The sequence below is a fragment of the Gekko japonicus genome, unplaced genomic scaffold (assembly GCF_001447785.1).
Source record: "Gekko japonicus isolate JY-2015 unplaced genomic scaffold, Gekko_japonicus_V1.1 scaffold2757, whole genome shotgun sequence".
Lineage (NCBI taxonomy): Eukaryota > Metazoa > Chordata > Lepidosauria > Squamata > Gekkonidae > Gekko > Gekko japonicus.
The window spans coordinates 93914-99865 of NW_015173758.1; the positions used below are offsets into that span (position 1 = coordinate 93914).

The 5952-nt window shown below is 49.9% G+C and overlaps 1 protein-coding gene across 1 annotated transcript in view; it reads left to right on the forward strand.

The window, feature by feature from the left end:
• Positions 1 to 872: 872 nt before the first annotated feature.
• The window catches only part of STEAP1 (six transmembrane epithelial antigen of the prostate 1), a 16204-nt gene continuing 11124 nt past the window's right edge, over positions 873 to 5952 (forward strand). Inside the window, exon 1 of the mRNA XM_015423505.1 lies at positions 873 to 940. The gene's annotated coding sequence lies outside the window, so the exon portion shown is untranslated. The remainder of the gene's footprint in view (positions 941 to 5952) is intronic.

A 5952-nucleotide genomic window follows, 5' to 3' on the forward strand; every position in this document is an offset into this window, starting at 1 on the left:
CACCAATGCGCACGGAACGCTGTTACCTTCCCACCGAAGCAGTACCTATTTATCTACTTGCAATTTCTTGCTTTCGAACTGCTAGGTTGGCAGGAGCTGGGGCCAGAGATGGGAGCCCACTCCATCATGCAGTACTCGGGTCTCAAACTGTCAAACTACCCATCTTCCAGTCTGCAGTTCAGTGTCTTAACCACTGAGGCACCGCAACCCTTACACCACCGTAAATATGTTTCATCTTTAAAAGTACTACACGTCTATTTTAATTTTTCACAGACCTTTGTGTGTATGGAGAACTGGGAGTAAGCATATATTCCCAAGTCTCCATATGCACAATGGTCTAATATACATGCTTACTCACAAGTAAATTCTAGTGTGTGCAGCAGTACTTACTCCCAGATTTGTATGCACAGTATTGTAGCCTCTGTATGTAATTATTCACAACAATAGTGAGGCACTGGGTAGTTGTTTGAAGGCAACTGACTGTGTGTAGTGGCCGAAATATAAGACTAGTACTGGGGACCAGTTCTTCTGTTTAATCTCTGCAGTTTGCAGGTCACTCCTTGGGCCAGTCACCATCAGACTGTCCTACCTCTCAGGGTTGTTGCGAGGATAACATGGAGGCTGCGGTGAGCGCCTGGAAGAAAGGGTGGGACAAAGAATTAAAATGTGATCGATAGACAGGAGCGCGCTTGGCTTTCTCTAAGGGCGGGACGTGTCCTTCCTCGGCGGTGGCCCGACTCTACAGCGAAGCTCCTCGGGACAGGGGGAAGGAGGAGCCGGCCAGGCGGGGAAGGGCTGGAGGGATGCTGCAGGCGGGGCGGCGAGGGGCGGGGCAGGCGGCTGCATGCCGAGCGGCCAAACCTGCCGGGGCTGAGAGGAGACGGCGGTCTGGTGGAGCAAAGCTGCTCCGGGGAAGGAAGGAAGGAAAGAAAGAAAAGTTGTAAGTAGATCGCCCGACTCTCTGACCGGCGCCTTGGGGCCGGATGCCAGTCTCCCGGCTGACCGTATACTTGCTGAGCCGAGACGAGGCACGAAGAGGGGCGTTCAGGAAGAGGCTGAGAAATGTCTCTGCAGCTTTCCGGGCGGTTTAATTGCGGGCTCCCTTTCCGCCGCATTTTCCAACCGGAGCCGTGGCAATGGTATGCCCTGTGCCCACACGCCGGCAAGGGAGACCAGGTCTATTTTACCGTTTGAAACAGGCGAGCAAGAGCCGTGACGCTTTTGTCGACGTCACCCGGCACGAAATGTGCAAGCATTGCAACAGACGGGGTTTTGTCCAGGAGCCTTACCGGCAAGACCTTGTTTGGCTAAGCTTTGCATACTTAAATCTGAGCTGGTCTCGCAGAATTTGCATAAGTCCTGCTCCTGCTGGGACATTTTTTTTCCGATGGCCCACAGCGGTTGTACGGAGGAACGAACACCCTCGCAGCTGGTGGCTCTGGGGCCGGCAACTGGCTTTCCCCAGCCAGCAAGTTTGCTGCTTGTGCACGGTGCTCGCCGGAGCCAGGGTTCCCGGGTACAACCAGAGAGGTGTGTCGGTTCTTTATTCATGCGGCAGAGCTTTGGAGGCTGAACGTGCAAGGAGGAGGGGCGCCACAGTGGTCATGTGGGTGCGTTTTCTTGGAAGCACGTGCAGGCCCTTCATGCATAGCTGAAGGCTCTTTCCACACGGGAGGGAACCCTGCTTTTTCACAGTTCGCCATTGTGCAGAGATGTATTCACATGATGTATGTGTGTTTTGGACCCTTGCAGGCCTTCAAGAAAACTTGGCTATATCAGAGCAGAGATTGCTAATGTAGAGTCACTCACCTCCCCCCCCCCCACATGCATGTTCATTTTCAACAAGTGTACTGTAGAGCTGTTTTAGATTCCTATATTGTGTACAGTAGACTTGTCTTTATATATGCATTGAATAAGTCTCATGTTACAGTCAATGCATGTACAGCTGAAGCTGTGATTGAAGCTGAACCTGTGATTGAAGAGATCCCCATGCTGATCTCTAGTTTCATTTGTAAAGTGAATGTGCTCTAGCAGTTTCTTACAAACAGGTGTATGCATTTACATTTAGGTTGTGTGTGCATTCACCATAGCATAGGAACAGAGCTTGTATGTACTAAAAGGAAGGACAGGATTGCCCACTGGAAACGGGAAAAACTTGAAGGCCCATTGGAAATAATGGGAGCCAGGAATGGCATGGGCTCCATTGAAATACATTACAGTACAAGTAGAGTTGCAATAAAATGCAGAATGGATTTTCCATTAGGGTCTCTGGACACTCCTGCTATACCCTGGGACTGTCATTCCACTCTGGGGCCTGTCATTCCGGTCCCTGAACACTCCTGCTACCCCCAGGGGCTGTGATTCCACTCTGGGGCCTGTCATTCCAGTCCCAGAATGCTTCTACTACCCCCTGGATCTGTCATTCCACTCTGGGGCCTCTCATCCCAGTCCCAGAACACTTCTGTTACTCCTAGGGGCTGTCATTCCAAGCTGGGGCCTGTCATTCCAGCCCCAGAGTAGTCTATTTCGGTCCTTTCTTTTAGTACATCCCTTTAAAGATGTCTCTGTGTATTTTGCGCTTGCTTTGGGACACACTGGTGTAACACCAGTGTATAAACTACAATTGAATTTGCTGTGTATATGTTGAGGCAGCCTCCTTCCTAGTTCAATGGATTGAAGAAGTTCAAGTATTCTTTCTTGTTAGCCTGGCTTATTAAAACAAGCTCTTTTTTCCTCACATGAAATTGTTTCTGAACTTTTAAAAAATGATATTCATCTAGCTATTATTGTGAAAGCTTTTTAAATTATAAAATAGTTCTGTCCACAGAAATATTTTTAATATTGTAGATATAAACTGGTTATCCTTAATTGATCTTTTAAAGTAGTGTCCCGTATTTCAGAGATGAATTTTTCCACTCACCTTTTAAAATGGGAAACAGTGCCAAGAGCCATTTTGGTGTAGTGGTTAAGTGTGCGGACTCTAATCTGGGAGAACCGGGTTTGATTCCCCACTCCTCCACTTGCACCTGCTGGATGACGTTGGGCAAGCCATAGTTCTGGCACAGCTGTTCTCGAAAAAGAGCAGCTTCTGTCAGAGCTCTCGCAGCCCCACCTACCTCACAGGGTGTCTGTTGTGGGGAGAGGAAGGGAAAGGAGTTTGTAAGCCGCTCTGAAACGCCTTTGGGTAGTGAAGGGTGGGGGTATAAATCTAATCTCCTCCTCCTCCTCTTCTTCTTCTTGTAAGGAAGGCAAACATGCTCATACTAGAACTGTTGAAGCAGAAGGCCACAAAATAAGATTGATTCTCTTCCTGTAATCAAACCCAGGACTCCCAAAACTAGGCAATGCCTTTTATTCTGCAACATCTCAGCTAGCATATGATCAATGTCTTGCTTTTGCTTCATCAGCAGAAAGAAGGAGCAGCTTTTGTTGCTCAGAATCAGCAGAGGGAAAGGGTCAGAGACTAAGGCAAGAGGGTCCCCAGCCTTGGTGAGCCTGTGAGCCCTCTTGGAATTTTGAGAACAGCTGTGGGCCTCACCACAAAATGGCTGCCATGCAGTGCTGGAGTCAGACACAAATTGTAGTGAGGTGTTGCAAGTCGGTGGCAGCTTGTTATGACCCCCTGTGAGTTGCCACCTTCAGATGCCACCACTCTGGACTTCGGGTCCCTTGAGAAGGGCCAGAGTACCCTCCCAAGCCCATCCAAAATGCCCCTTTTTAAGCCGAGAACATAAGCGTGATGACCAGGCAGAGAACACTTAAACAAATGGTTTATTAACACAGTACTGGGGCAAGGAAAACAAGACGAGGTGCTTAACAATATATAACAGTGTTTAAAGGCAAAATAAACAGCTCTAACGTGACTACCTATTTCACTTGACTAGTTACTATTTCAAGGCCCACAGCCTCCTTATACCAGGACTCCTGCCTATACTCACTCTGTCCCAAGTGAGGGATCTTTCTCCTCAGACTAGACTATTTCTCTCAGTTTAACTATGTGTGAGGCAAGACTGCAGAAGAACAAAGAATACAGTTTTTCAGCCCTCAAAGCTTAAGTCCCAATCTCTTCACACCATCCCTGGACACGGATTGGCTGCAACCGTCACTAAGGATTGTGGGGATTGTAGGCTATGTCTGCTTTCCACTCCCATGCAGGTCTCTCCTGGGACCAGGCCGCACTAGGCCTTGTTCCCAGTCCTGCACAGATCATGACACAGCTCTTAATGGATGTTCCCTGCAGACCCAAAGGGGGTGATTCGTGTTCCCATGACATGAGAAAGAGATACTTTAGGGTTAAAGCAAATGGCTGCCAGGTAATTTACAGATGGGTACCACATTCTGTAGCACTGGAGGACTAAGGGGAGCATGTGGCAGTTGATAGGATTAGATCCAGAGGCCTGGATACAGCCTGTGGTATAGATAAACTGAGCAGTGTAGTGGTTCTGGGATAGAGGGAGGAAACCCAGCAGGCCCATCCAGGAACCATAGGGTTTGATGTGATGACAGACATGTAGGGTTGCCGACTTACCTTCAAAGTGGGGGGATTCCTGGCTCCGTTGGGAGTCTCCCCGCAAGCGCGCAAAGCGTGCGGGTACCATGACTCGAGGGAAAACCATAGAGGTTTCCCTCGATTCACAGAGTGTCCCCCCCCCCCACAATGTGGCCAGCGTGATGATGTCACCTCCGGGTGACATCATCACGCTGGGGACGCCCTCTGGCAGGGGGTGGAGTTCCCCCCCCGGGGCCCGATCCGCCTCCGGGTGACATCGTCACACTGGGGACGCCCTCCGGCAGGGGGTGGAGTTCCCCCCGGGGCCCGATCCCCTATGCTGGAAGAGCTAACAGAACCTTAATTTTCTAGACTTTTTTTTTTTTTTTACAGAAGTGCAACGCTTCTGAGCAGCTTGAAAACAAAATGGGGGGTGGGCAAAATAAACCCTTTAACCCTTGTGTGCCAAAATTAGCTTTAGAGGCTCACTTTGAATTTATTGCACTGTTTCGTCAGGATACCTTTGCACCATCGCCCTGCAATGGGATTTCACAACAAAAAGGAACCAAAATAACTCCTAAAAATGATGTAGCCAAAAAAAGCACCCAGTTTTTTTCCCTTGCTCAATATATTTCTCAGGTTCCTTCTCCCCATATAAGTGGCTCTGCTACTGCATTTTAGCTTGCCCCATCATGTCTGGAGCAAGCAGCTGCCAATTTTCTTCAGCAAATTGGTATTCCATTGGAAAGGCTTACTTTGGCTGTTTATATATGGTTAAAAGTGCCATCAAGTCACAGTCAACTTATGGCAACTTCATAGGGTTTTCAAGGCAAGACACAAACAGAGGAGGTTTGCCATTGCCTGCCTCTACGTAGCAACTCTGGCATTCCTTGGTAGCCTCCCATCCAAACACTAACCAGAGCTGACCCTACTTAGCTCTTGAGATCTGATGAGCTCAAGCTTGCCTGGGCTATCCAGGTCAGGACATGCTTACGTTGCGCCCCACCTGCCCCTCCAGGGGTCTGCTGCCTTCCAACATCACCTTCCTAGACCTTGGAGCCAGCTAGAGGTCTCAGAAGGGGAGGGGAAGGGGTTAAGACCACCAGCACCGTCCTCCTCCTCCCTGCTGGGTTCCTGTTAATGCAGCCTTGGGAGGCCAGTTTGCTTCCTCCCCGAACCTCTGTCTGCCAGCTCCCTTTTATCCACTCGTTTCCCCTAAGCCCCGCCTCTCTGCCTCTCCCCTAATTGCCTGACCCTGCCCGTCAGGGCCAGTAAGCCTCACATTGTCGGGTTTGGTTTGGGCTGGCCTCCCTCCATGCTGGTTTAGGTCTCTCTCTGGGTAGAGGGTGGGCCCAACACCTCATCCCAGGACTGGGCCAATCTGGAAGTGAGCAGCACGGCCTCTGACAGCCAGCCTCCCCCATCCTGTGTTGTGGCAGCTGTCGGCAGCCCTTCGGCTTTGG